This window comes from Castor canadensis, chromosome 8 (assembly GCF_047511655.1).
Source record: "Castor canadensis chromosome 8, mCasCan1.hap1v2, whole genome shotgun sequence".
Lineage (NCBI taxonomy): Eukaryota > Metazoa > Chordata > Mammalia > Rodentia > Castoridae > Castor > Castor canadensis.
Genome location: NC_133393.1, coordinates 84,428,978 through 84,443,467, shown reverse-complemented (window position 1 = coordinate 84,443,467; position 14,490 = coordinate 84,428,978).

Sequence of the window (14,490 nt, the reverse complement as noted above, 5' to 3'; positions counted from 1 at the left end):
GTAACTTGCCCTAGTAAGAGGGAGAGATGGATTTAAACTTTGTCTTTTCTTCCCCCAAAGTCCACCACTGCCAGGATTGTGGAACAGAATCCCTTAGTAGACTTTTTTGGTGGGGCTGTCCAAACAGGGCTTCCCTCAAACAAGGGTGATCTTGGCTGGGTGTGATTGTGCAACCCCAGGCTGATTTCCCAGTAGTCACTAGCTTTCTGTGATGACTCTCTATCTTTATATAGATTTAGGATGCACAAGTTAATGTACTGTTGACCTTGTAACGTATCTGTGTTCTAGGCCATATTTTTTCACATACTAGTCAAATCATTTCTTAAAAGGGCATTTAAGCAGGCTTATTTATTACGTATACTCCCTCTGGCTCAGAAACTAAAATTTATTTATTATGAAAACTTTACTGAAATATAACCAATGTGCAGATTTTTGGGTTCACACGAAACTCCATGGTGTGGATATATTATCTATTTTAAATGTTTAGTTAAGTTAAAAAGTAAGTCATTTTGTCCCACCTCCTACCATTTATTTTGTCATAGATTTTGTTTGGCTTAATAACTGGTTACTTGCCCCCTGCTCCCCAGCAAATTGTTTTGTAATTCCATACTTTTTTTTTCTTCCAGAAACTGGACAGGAAATTACAAGTATGCACAGAGTAGAAGTTTGTGGGAAAGAGGAATTTGCTGTTCTTGGTAACTTTGGAAAGTCTACATACAGTATCAGAGAACTGAGAAAAGTTCAGAGCAATGAGTGTGGGTATCCACGGAAAAGTCAAAATTGGTGTTCAAAGTCCAATAGGTTTAAAAACATTCCCACGGAATTATTTTTCTTTAGATTTTTGATCAGCAAAGAAATATGTTTAAGTACCAAGGGGTATTTAAGTAAAATTTCTTTGCTCTTTAAACAAGAATTTCGAGCTAAGGGAGAACTTCAGGGGAGGTCTGTTTCCATGCTCTTTTTTTTTGGTAGTAGTATTGGGGTTTGAACTCAGGGCCTCATTCTGGTTCCATGCTCTTGAAGGAGGTCCCAGTGGTAAAGAGACTTGCATGCAGCTGGTTGGGGCAGAGGTGGAAATGGAGGATACTGTGATTGGGTCTTTGTTCCTGCTCCAAATGTGGCGCTGTCACCTGTAGGAAACAGGATGCTCCTACACTGGCTATTGGGGTGTTACTCCATGACCCACATGGATGACTGAATATATTTTTATATTACAGACCTTAAAAAATTCAAACCATGTGGATGCATATAAAAGTGCATAAAAATGAAAGCGCGCCACTGCCTGGCCTCCTCCACTCTCAGTCCTCTGACCTCACCACCATCCACAGCTCCATACTCAGCCAGCTGGGGTTTTCCATGCACATTTAAAACTATTCTCTCATCCCCCAAACACAACATTTACTTTCTAAAATTAAAAATTACATCATGTAGAGTAGACATCATCTTCTACAATTTACTTTTTTGGTAAAAAGGCTGTGTCCAAATACACAACCTCACCTCCTTCCTTGTGTGCAGCTTCGGTGGGGAGAACAGAAGATATTCAATGGGATTCCTTTTGGTGTAAAATTTTGTGCATTCTATTGACAACTTTTAAAGCTGTTGAAATCACCATCAGAAGGGGACCTAACAGGAACATGACATGTCTTCTCAGTTCTCTTGAGTCTTTCAGATCGTTTTACTGAGCATTATTCAGTTCTGATATGGCCTCCTCTTAGATGTTTCACAAGAATCTTTCTATCCATGACTTCACTCCTGGAAGTACAATCATTGGCATATAGGGTAAATAGCTGTCTCTCTATTGACAATTTTTAAATTATAACGCATGACCATGAGTATTATATTGGTGGATCACTACAATACTAGTTTACCTCTTCCCTCCTGTCTAGGAGTCTTCTACACTGACTTTTGATGGTCTTTCAGTCTTTGGTCTGCTCTGCCAGGCCCAAGGCCACAGGTATGTTTGAAATTCTATTGAATGTTCCTGTAGAGACTCAGTTTTCTACAGAGTGCAGGCTCCTCGCTACACATGTGAATGGTCATTATTCTACAGACGTCAGACAGGACTGGTTATTAGAAGCTTGGACTGACAGAATGTCAAAGCCAGTCAATAGGAGCTGCACGAGTGAAAAATGTAGCTGTGATTTCTTTATCGGAAACACAATATCTGAAGTTAATAAGTTTAAAAAGTTCTGTTGTTCTTTACATCATTCACAATTCAACAGCTACATAGTGCTGGATGCCAGGTACCGTATGAGATCTGAGGTTTCCACAGCGCATGGTACATGACTTCTACTTCTCAGGTGCTCCCCGCAGAGTTGAGCCACCACCATAACAGAGTGGCAGATGCCATGACAGCTGCATATCTGGGTGCAGCCTTGGCCCCAAGGAAGAAGAGGTGCTCTGCCAGTGGGAAGAGGCCTCTCAGTGCACAGTGCTCAGGACGGTGTTCTATCTTTTACGGCTCAGGAGTCATGGAAGGGTACTAAGCAGGGAACAGCATCAACTTAGGTTTTTAGAAGGGTGGGTGTGGGGTCAGTGGAGAGCAACAGCTGTGCAAGAAGACTGGGAACTGGCTACTACAAGAGCTCAGGAAGATGGTGAAGCCCTGGGATAAAGGAGTTCAGTTAAAGACACAGAAGAGGACAGAGAGGGGTAGGAGTGTAAGCATGGCAAGTACATGGGTTGTTCATCCTATTCCTAGTCAGTTTCAGAGGATTATAAGTCACCAATATTATGAGAAATCTCTAGAAAAGAAGCAGAAGAAAAGGTCTCACCAGCAACATGCGTTGCCTGAAACAGGATCTGGGTCAGTCTTTTGGAGAAAAGAATAAAGAAAATTTGATTTGTTTGTATAAGGTTGGCAGTCTTTCTTCTCTTGAAAAGACAGCATGTTCTTTGGTAGATATTGGATTTGCTATTAGACATGTGTTTTGGGAGATAATTGGATGCTTAGAAAAATAAAGATAGAGAAAAAGGAGATGGAGCAAGAGGAAGAGAAAGAAGAGGAAAAAGGAGAAGGCTAAGAACAAGGACTCCTGTCTTCTGAAACTTGTACTGTCACAAGAGGGTTGGGACAGAGACTGAGAGGGAACCAAAGCTTTCGGAAAGCAAGTTCATCAAGCAAGCCAGGCAGCAACTCAGCAAACTCGAGTCCAGAGGCTGAGTCCCCAGAACAAAGGGGGCCTTTCTTATATACCATTTAGAGCAGGTTACAGACATGGGGAGAGGTACAGTTTGTCCCATACATAATCACATGTCATTGCATTGGCCACTCTAAACTCTCGGGCGAGGGGACCCTTCTCTGGTCTCCAGGTAACCTTCCCCAACTCCAGTTTTTCTTTGTTTCACTGTAGCACTCATCATCTCCTCTTCTCCTATCCCCCCTACCTCCTTGCCACAGTATGTCCAGAGCAGTGGGGACAGGGAGTGTTAGTGGGGAAAGGTCAGAGTGTTTGTACTCAAGCTCTCATCACCTCTTGTCCCAATTGTTAGAAAGGAAAGAAAGGGTTGCGGGGGAGAGAGAGAGAAGAGAGGAAGGAAGGAAGGGGAGGGAGAAGAGAGGGGAGAAAGGAAGGAAGAAAGGAAGGAAGAGAGGAGGGAGGAAGAAGCAAGTAATCTTTTTCATCTCCTCAATTTCCCTTACCATCTGCCCTCTTTTTTCCCTCCCTACTTTCCTGATCTAGCTCTCCAGGGTTTAACAACTGGACCCCAAGTGCCTCTGCCACTCTGGGGATGTAGAGCATCTGTAGGACCACATCTGTAGGAGCTCAGGCCTCTGCTCTGCTCTGCACTCCTCTGAGTCAGTCTTACTCATTGAGCTTCCCATGTTATAGTTCATAAAGAGTGGCACTGCTAAAAAGCTGAACAAACCAAAGACATTTGCAAGCTACTGGCCAGTCAGATGGCACCCAGCTGCTAGCCTGACCTGGAAGGAAACCCCTTCTGTCTCTGGCCCACCCCTCCTTAAGGATTCACCTCCTGCTTCTTCTCAGTGGGACACCCCTCTCTTTGGATCTCTGGATTTTTTTGGTTGTTTTGTTCATCAAACATGCTGCCATCTTCCTGCTTTCTGTGTATCAAGTCCCTCTGGTTCCTGACCTCTCAGCTCAGGTCTCTACCCTGATTCTACCTCCACCTACCCTGGGAAGTTGGAGGAGGGCAGCCTCTGGGAAGCACCTCTAGCCTGGGTACTGGCTTAACACTCCTAATTTGCCTCTTGCTCCATTAGTTGCTTCCTTTCAGTCTCTTTGGCTGGGTCTCCTTAGCTCTATAGCTCTTTGGACTTCTGTCACCTTTCATTTACACTGAGTTCATCTGTCTCATAACTTTAATATTACCTAAATACTGACATCCTAAATTTTTTATCCCTAAATTTATCCCTAAATTCCAGATTCACACATCACTTCCCCCCTCCTCCCATCTGCACTGGGCTGTTCATTAGCATCTCACACTTAACGCTGCCCATCCCACGCCAGTCCCCTGCCTGTGCTTCCCTTCATCCTCTCCATCAGGTAAGGGCAGCTCCATCCTTTTATTCAGTTATTCAGTCTGAGATATTTGGGTCATGCCTGACTCTTCTTCATCAGAAGACCTAGCTGGTTGTAGGGCACTACTCTGTTTTAATCCCTTAATGGCATCCCACCTTGCCCTGAGTGGAAGCTGAAATTGATAGCAAAGGCCTTCAAGGCTTACACAGTCTGCCTCATGCCTCCCACTCCCCTGTGGCCCTGATACCTTCAGTGCCTTGTGAATGGACCTCCTCCTTGCTCACACATTTCTCTTTAATTCTTCCTCAAACATGTCAGTCATGCTCCTGCCTCAGGGCCTTTGCATTTATTGCACTTTTCCCACAATGCTCTTCTCCCAGATATTACATTTCTCCTTTTCACTTCCTTCAAAAACTTGTTCAAATGTGTCTTCAGTGAAGACTTCCCTGGCTACTTTATTTCAAATAATACATCCTTCCTAAATGGCATTTTCTTTTCCACTCCTATCTTTACCTCCTCTTTAGTATTTCTGTTTATCCCTAGCTATAATTCACTTATTTATGGTGTTTTTTTTTGTTGGTCTCTGAGTTTTTGTCTATTTTATTTACTCCAGTACCTGAAATGGCAGGCACTCAATAAATTAGGAACTGGGTAAGGTGGGAAGATTATTTTGAGGACATGATCTTTTGGTGATTCAGAGCCTCAACTGGAGGGGTCGAGAAGCTCCATTTTTTTTTTTTGTGGGACTCGGGTTTGAACTCAGGGCTTCATGCTTGCAAAGCAGGTGCTATACAGCTTGGGCCACACCTCCAGTCCATTTTGCTCTGGTTATTTTGGAGATAGGGTCTCGCAAACTGTTTGCCTGGGCTGGCCTCAAACCATGATCCTCCTGATCTCAGCCTCCCAAATAGTGAAGATTACGGGTGTGAACCATCAGTGCCTGACTTCCACTGTTTTTGTACATGTGGAGAAATTAGATTTGGGAGAAGAAGTCATGATAGCCAAATGTACAGGTGACTGGTCTGTCCTAGTATCTGTTTACAGTGGACCATCCCTGGCTCACACAGCTCAGCCATTGGAAAAGGGAGTGCCCTTCCTGGGGCACCTCTGGGCAGGGTCCCAAGTCTCCCCAGGAAAAAGTGTCCAACCCACAAAGAATTAGAGCAGAGAAAGCTGGTTATTCTTAAGAGACATCTTTAATTGATGATTCATCTGTACCTATGATCACTTTGGTCTAAAAGTAAGAAGCTATTAGGAACCCTGCTCTGTGGATGATTCTGGAAGAATGCTACAATTTCTTACTTTCTGACTATCCTTTTCCTGTATGGAATGAGGGCCATCATCTGTGTTTGCATAGGTCTTGGGTGCGCCTTCATTTCATTATCTATTCCCTCTAAGTTATAAGGCTGAGCTGTTATAGATTGCCTTTCACTGGCTTTATTCTGGTTGGCTTTTCTCTAAGAGCCTCATCTCTTATGGTATATGGAAAGTATTTCAAATGTTGACTCCCATACGGTTTTTAGTTGGTATCTGGCAACATTTCCCCAGTTGCTTACACTAGATGAAAACCTTTTGCCATAGGACCTGATCTAAAAATTTCTCCCTGCTAAGCCCCAATCATCCACCTTAATAACCTTAGTGAACTTCACAGACATACTCTCATCTGATTAGACTCCAAAGAACATTGAACCCTGACTGTGTCTCCTACAGCTCATGTGCTGGAAACAATCCCCAATGGAGCACTGGTAAGAGGTGGGACCTTCATGAGGAGGTCACAGGGTCTAACGTTCATGAATGGATTAATGGCAGTTATGATGGGAGTGGGTAAGTTATCTCAGGGGTTGGTTCCTGATCAAAGTCTCCCTCTCTCTTTCTTTTTTGTGTGTATGGTGAGAGTGTTGAGGTTCTTTGCCCTTCTGCAATCCATGGTCAGCTCACAAAGACAAAAGGCCATCACCAGATGCAGGCCTTTTGATCTTGGACTTTCTATCCTCCAGAACTGCAAAGAAATCTTTGTTCTTCATAAATTACCATACATTTATAAACTACTTAATAAATTACTATTTCCTGGTATTCTGGTTATGCATAGCTCTGTATTTGACATACTTGAGAAGGATGGAATTTGGTCCTGACTGATGGCCCCTGAGCCCTAGGATGTCCACTTGGTTTAGATTCAGCTGAAGGTAAGTCCACATTTTAAAAAGAATTATGAAATATTTCTGGAGAAAAAAATAGAGCATGGGTGCAGAAGTCATTTTCCAAACAAGACAAAAATTGTCATTTGATTTTTATCCCTGAAATGTCTAATGGCACCAGTCAATATCATGGGTTAATAGTTGAAACAAAGCTGTACTTGCATTATGTAAGACTGGAATTTTAAAAACTGAAATAATAAACACACAACAGTGAACTTTTTATGTGTGTGGTGAAATGATTAAAAGAATCCTCAGACTCAGTTACTCTATTATAGTAGCACAAAATGGCCAAGGCAGACCCGATTTTAAAAAAGGCCAAACATTTCATGAACTGTTGACATTTTACCTGAGTGTTAACACCTTTTTTTTTTCTCTCTCTCTCTCTCCTGTGAGTTTGCATTTCCTGGGCCATCCTTTTACATGAGGAACAATGGACCTGTAGACTTGGCTTGTCTATTTATGGACACTCTGTGCCCTCAAACTTGCTGGAAGTCTTTACTGGCCTTTCCTCAGTGTTAACTATGTGACTGTGGCCATCTTTGGGTCAGGCAGAATGAGTTGCAAAGGGCTCAGCCTCAGAGTGTTTGATATTCAACATTAGTCATCATTTTGCACAACAGTGAGGGGCAGTGTCAGCTGCCATGTCTTTCAATGGTTCAGCTTCAACATTTGGTGTCACAAAACAGGACTGTGTTCTTTATCCCCTTATTTAAATTCAACATTAATGACTTAAAACTGACTTTTGTCAATTCTCCCTGGCCATAGAAAATAGTCAAATGAGTCTCCTCCTAAAGATTAATATTAATGTCACAGCTGGGATGTGACCTCTATGGATTAGACCACTAATCCATTAATCTAGTAGTGGATTAGACCACTACTAGAAAGACCAGTTTTAGATAAACTGCTTTGCAATAAGAATGATGCAAAAATAACTACTAATTTTTGCAATAAAAATAACTATTTGCAATTAAATTATGGTGCGTGTTCTCCAAATGTAGAGATCCTATATACAGTAATTTCATTCAACCAGTTAAGATTTTTAGGTTTTTAAAGCAATAGTACCCCAACTGTTTTAATTCCACACCTCATTAGAGAGGAGAAGAGCCAGTATGCTCTCCCAATCTGTATAGGTTTGTTGATAAGTCACAAACATGCTATTTATCTGTATGTTATCTATATTATAAAGCATGATGAGCACATGCATAAAACATACACATTCATTCTGGAAGGTTCATTAGGATCCAGTAGACTCATGAATGAGTGTTCCAGATGAGACTCTCTGGCATTTTCTCAATGCCAGCCATTTCTGTAACAACTTCGCAAATTTGTCTTACCTGTACACTATCGGTAGTCTTGTTTAATTAATATTGGTGTCTCTATTGACTTACTTTTAAATCCCAAATTTATTTAAAAAGGAAACCTTGTGCCAGTGACATGAGTTGAAAAGCCCATACAATTTCCCCTTCATCATGTTCTACAAACACCACTTATTCCCACCATGGCCTGGACGAGGTCCCAGCGGTTGTCCTGTGGTTGAGATCTCCTTAACTTTGGCCTGAGGTGTGCACACTGCTTCTTGCTCACCCTATTGCAAACCACAGCAAGAATGTGATCTAGAAATATGAACAGACAGTATCATTTTTTTAGGCTTTTCTAGAGGGGAGGTGAGACCATGGGCAGGAAGGGCTGTGCGCTGGCCCCTGCTGAAGTGCTTCTCAGTGGCTAACATGCTAAGAGTTTGGAGGTGTTTGTGCTGGGCAGCCTTGTTTTAGGGAACACTTAGTTTTTACTTTTATTTCCAGGAAATACAGAGTCAAAAGTAAAAGTCCCACATAGTCATAACAGATATCAGCGTATCTGTGCAGGCTTACTACCCTAAGCCTGGATCTTGATTTCTTACTAACAATTATATTTTTCTTATCCCAATTCTTTGTTCATGTGCTGTTATTTTTGTGTATGTATTCTTGTAGAAAGCTAACTCAAAGCTTTATAGAACAAAGCAAAGGATATAAATAAATAATTAATCTCACAGGATATTCTCTGCCTCAAATGTGGCAAAGGATATAAGTAAATAATTCATCTCATAGGACATTCTCTGCCTCAAATGTCATTACTGATGATGTTGTATTACACTGCACCTATGGAAGATAATTCAAGATTTATAAACTGCTGCACAGACACCATCTCATTTAGGAAGTGTGACACCCCTGCAAAAAGGGCCAACGTAAAGAACTTGGTAGATGTGTCAGAAGACCAGTTCTGAGCTTAGATACCAGATCTCTCTTTCTTTTCTTCCCTTCCCTTCTCTTCTTCCTGTCTTCCTCCTGCTCCCTCTTCTTCTTTTTTCTCTCTCTCTCCTTCCCTTTCTCATTCTTGTCTCCTGTCCTCTCTTTTTCTCCCCTCCCACCCCCCTTCATCTAGCTCTCTTCTTCCTCCTATGTTTCACCTCTCTATCCCTACCACTATGAGAACAATACTGGACTAGCCTATACTGAAGGATGAAACAGAACTGAGTCTGTCACATGGGGCCAACCTAAACTATTCAGCCCCCAAGGGATACATCAGCTGACCACAGATGGGTAGTTAAGCCCAATTAAGATGAGCTGAGCCCAGCTTGTATCAGCAGAACCATCTAGCCACACATGCGTGAGAAATAATAAGTGGTTATTATCTTAAGCCTCTAAGTCTTGGAGTGGTTGTCACAGGGCAATAACTAATTGATGCAGAGACTCAGAAACATAGGTTACATGACAAGAGTTTGTGTCCTAGCCAGGATAGAATCAGTCTACTATTTATTCCTGGTCAAGGTAAACACCTACCATTCTATTCTACTGACCCCATTTACCTGTCTTCCTTTTGATGTACTGACCCCCCTGTCTTCTAAGAATTAACCTCTGGTACATTCTGACCCCTCAGACAGTTAACAGTGGCCATATGGATGCATGGATGAACAGTTTTATGCAAAGAGATCCTTTGAAATATTAGAGAATGAATCTATTTTTGAAGATACATCAAACAGTCTTTGGTTGTTTGGTAACTATGTGGCATCTCCATCTGCCTGGGTTTTTTTGAACATAAAATTTTCATAAACCAAAATAAAATTAACTATTTGATTTCCATCTTAATATGTAGCGGCAATATACAACACTACACATTGTTATCTAGTGGTCAGGAAATCCAGCATGGTCCTCTGATTTCCTGATGTCGTTTTGATTCCTTAAGGTAGTGTTTGGAGATGGTTCTCCTTCCCATCCACCTTGGCTAGATATTTCACTTCTGACTTACGGTATCAACCTAGCTTATACTCGACCTGATTTCTAAGACCACACTCATTCTCTGGCTTTGTAAAATCTCCTAACATCACAGTAAGAAAGGTCACTTAACAATCAGACGATTAACATGTTTCCTCCCCATGAATGAAGTTTGGTGTAAAAAGAAGCAAAAATAGTGCCAGAAGAAAATTACTGGCTTATAAACATTTATTAAATGCATCATCCTTGGAGCTCCAGATGTGAGGAAGACAAAGGCTAAATGCTAGCAGCAGGGTTGCTAAGTAAATGATTTGGCTCATTGCTAGGAAAGAGAGGCTGCACTTGGTGGGTGTTGCATAAAATTACATGTTTCTGCTTTATTGTTCTTTAATGAACCGTGATCCACTCTAGGAATTGTTTGGATAAGTTTTCCCTTTGCTGTTGACAGAAAAGATAATTTCCTTGATAAGTCCAAATATTTTTTCTGAATTCATGATTTACTTGTGTCTTCACCAATGAAGTTGATTAAAAAGTTTACCAAATGTAATTTGCAATTACCCCTAATTCTTTCCTTTCTTAAAACCTTGCAAACATTACTGTTGATTTGAGTTATGCCCAAGAGTTAGAATAGATAGGAAGAAAAGTCTAGAACAATGATACTGTCTATTAGCATTTCTAGATCATATTCTTGCTGTAAAAATGAGCAGATCTTACAAGATAGCTGCTGATTTGATTAGGAAGTGTAGTAATTATACACTGTAGCGACACCCTCACGCACAATCTCTTATTTACGGATCTGGTGTCCTTCCCATTTGTTGTTTAGAAAGAGATTTTCTGGCTCAGTTGAGAAGAATAAGTCATTAGAAGCTCCAGTAAACAATTCTGTGTGGGGTGTCCACTTGAGCAAACAGCTGTCCTTTGAAAATTGCCTTTATTGTTCAAGGCTCCCAATTTCAGAGTCAGGAGGTTGTATAAAATCAATTAAACCAGAAGATCGCTAGGTAATCAGCTCTGAGCACTGTTGCCTCAGCTGTGATTATTTGCCAATGGTGGCAGCTTACTCCTTTATTCCTGTGTCACTCCTGCCCACGCTCTAGCGTTCACCTCCTGGCGGTGGTGTGTCCCTCCCACCCACATCAGTTTCTTCCTTCACCATGCTTTGGTTCAGCCCTGTTGTTTTCTCCCTGAGTCTTATCCCAGCTCCTGTTCTCTAGAAATGTGAGGACAATGCCCTGCTGGGGTAGGAGGCTGTAGCTTTCAGTTCCTCCTTACCAGCAGGTAGGAAGCTAGAAGGAGGTACCATAAATTGGTGATGTTGCTATGGCAACCCGTGCCGCTCCTCAGAAAAGTTCTTGAAGAGGAAAGGCTATTTGGGGCTTTTGATCTATCTTTCTCCATCTTCCCCTTCCTTCGGCCCTTGTTAGGCACCTCCAGTGATCATCTCTCCTAATCTCTCCAGATACTGTCCCTAAGGAAGTCATTCACACTGAGGCCTAAACAACAGAGGAGCCTTCATGCTCTGCTCCCCTCAGAGTTGGTTTCCTTTAAGAAGACATGCATTCTTAAGCCCAAAATGTATGCATCATTTGGTTGGATGGGGAAAGGAGAGAAGACTATAAACCACAGAGAAAATTAACTTTATTGGTTCTTATCTATCCAAGAAAATGCTGCACTTGGAAATTCAAGTAGAGAGAAGTATGACTAAGGATGATGTCACTCACGAGGAAGCAATAAAGAACTGGTAGATCACTCTTTTTAATAGGTGTGATGAATTAAAATGTTACTCCTCCCATAAGAAGGTAGAGCCTAGTACCCACCCAAGAATCTAGGATGCACTGGACTGTTCTTGCAGCTACCTTTAGCTAATAAAATGGGGGGAGCAAACAAAGTGTGATGTCCAAGCAAGGCTTCAAGATGACCTGCAACTTCTGTTCTTACTATCTTGCATTATTACTCTGAGACTCTCATAAAGAAGCATAGTCTAGTGCTGGCAGAATGGCTCAAGCAGTAGCCCACCGGCCTGGCAAGTGCCAGGCCCTGAGTTCAAACCCTAGTACTGCCAAAATTAAAAAGAAGCACAGTCTAGTTGCCTTGTAAATCATAGGGCACATGAAAAGAGATCCCATGTACAGTCAGTATCAACTATTATACATGTGATACATGTTAGATTTACCCAGATCCAGTCTCAGGAAAAACTAGAAGAATAAAATTCCCAAACCTGGCCCAAATGCTCATCTGTAGAATCAAGACTCAGTAGAAGGGATGCTGTTTTAAGTCACTAGATTTTGGGTTGATTATTACCCAGCAATAGATAACTGATATAAAAGCACATAGGACATAGAAAAACATTTTACAAAATCCAACACTCTGTTATGATTTTTTAAAAAACACTCAACAAGCAAAAAATCGAAGGGAATTTCTTCAATCTGATAGATATCAGATTGAAACCAACAGTGAATAATATTTAATGGTGAAAAGACCGACTGCTTTCCCTCCAAGGTCATAAACAAGACAGACACACATTCTCATTATTTCTAGGCAACATAGTACTGGAGTTAGAAACTCTGGGACAATTAGGGAAGTAGAAGAAATAAAAACCATCCATATTAGAAAGAAAGAAATAAGGCATTCTGTTTTCAGATGATGACCTTGTATATAGGAAATTTTAAGAAATCTACTAAGAATTCTTACAACTAATAACTAATAAAATACCTATAAATAAACGTAACAAAAAGTAAAAGACATGTGTAATGAAAACTTAAAACACTACTGAAAGATATCAAAGATCCAAATAAATGGAAAGATAGCCATGTTCATGGATGAAAAGACTCAATATTATTAAGATGACATTACTAATCCAACTGATCTGCAGACTCAACAGAATCTATACAGTTAGTATATGACCCAGAAATTCCTGGTACAGGTATATACTGAAGAGAAATGAAAACATATGTCCTAACAAAAATCTGTATACAAATGTTCAAAACAGTATGATTCATAATAGCCTGAATATAGAAACAACCCAAATATCCATCAAGAATTATGAAATACAGGAGACTTTAAGGAATAATAAAGTGAATATTTGAAATTCACCAGTAATTATCATTATCATATGTAAGAAAATTCATAATTTGAGGCAATGTGTATTCAAATTTGTGTACCCTCCCCCCGCCTCAATGCTTAGTAATGATTTATTTTTTTCACTCTAAATTCTACCAGATATCTTACATTGATGGAGCTAAATTTGATCACATGAACACAAATTTAACACACAATGCTAAGTTTTAACATGATGGTTCAGGTAGTGTTCATCACACCTGTCTATTTAATGTACCTTTTTTTTCTGTATGTAATTATTATAGGTGGATACGGAGTGATACTTTGAGACTCCATGAGTATCCTAACTTTCACCCAATGATTTTTATAATCTGTTGATGATTCTTGCTTGTGGTTTCAAATGACGATTTTCTAATTCTACTTCTTTAGCTATTTCTTCTACAAATAACTCACCACCTTGCTTTGCAGTCCCTGGTTTTTGTTTATTTCTCTATGGACTCACAACTTTTTAATTCAGTGTGGTTAGAAGCAATTACTGTTTTTTTTTTTTTTTGATGATCAGTTTTCCCCACATGTGTACAATGGAACCCCCTTGAAATCAGCTTCTGTGTATTTATGACATATTTCCATTAGTCTTCAAGGATTTTTTTGGTTTTGGCACAAGACAATGTTTCCATCTCACCTTGTATTTTTCCTACCCACGCTTGGAATCTGTAAACTTCTCAGGGAGTTCTGATTCTTTTGAAGTGAGGAATGGAATATACTCTTTTTTTTTCTTTTGGGCAGTAATGGGGTTTGAACTCAGGGCCTCATTCTTGCTGGGCAAGCGCTATACCCTCAGCAATTTTTGCTTTAGTTATTTTTTGGTTAGGGTCTTTCACTTTTGTATGCATTGGCCTTGGACTTTAATTCTTCTACCTCTGTCTTCTGTGTAGCTGGGATGAGAAGCCATGCACCATCATGCTCAGCTTGCTGCCAAGTGAGGCTGAGAGCTCCAAGCACAGGACACAGGATTTAAGTGATATCCTCCAACTTCATCTCTTCCTTAGGGTGGCAAACTTCTGGGTAGTTCTAAAAGAACTGAGACCTGAAGGAAGAGTACCTGAGTCCCTCAGTTCACTACCAGTGCAAAGCTCAGTGTGCATTTATTCCCCCACTATCAGGTACATTCAAGAAACAGCCTGAGGGTTGCATACATATTATCTCCAAGGCACAAACAGGGGAACCCATGTAGCAAATGGGAACTTGCATAACCTATAGACTAAAAAATGCTGTATGGCCAGAAGTGGTTTCCAGTACACAAAGAAGGGAAGCTTCTAAGGCAGAAACAGCATAGAAGTGATGACTGAAACTCGACAAGCTCTTCCCCCAACTCATGTGTAACACCAACCCATACACAAGCAAGCGCAATAGACTCCAGATACTTCTCCTTTATCTCAGTGGTACTGGGGACCAGGCCTGGTGCTTTTGATATGTGGGCTAAAGCTTGTCTATGGAGCT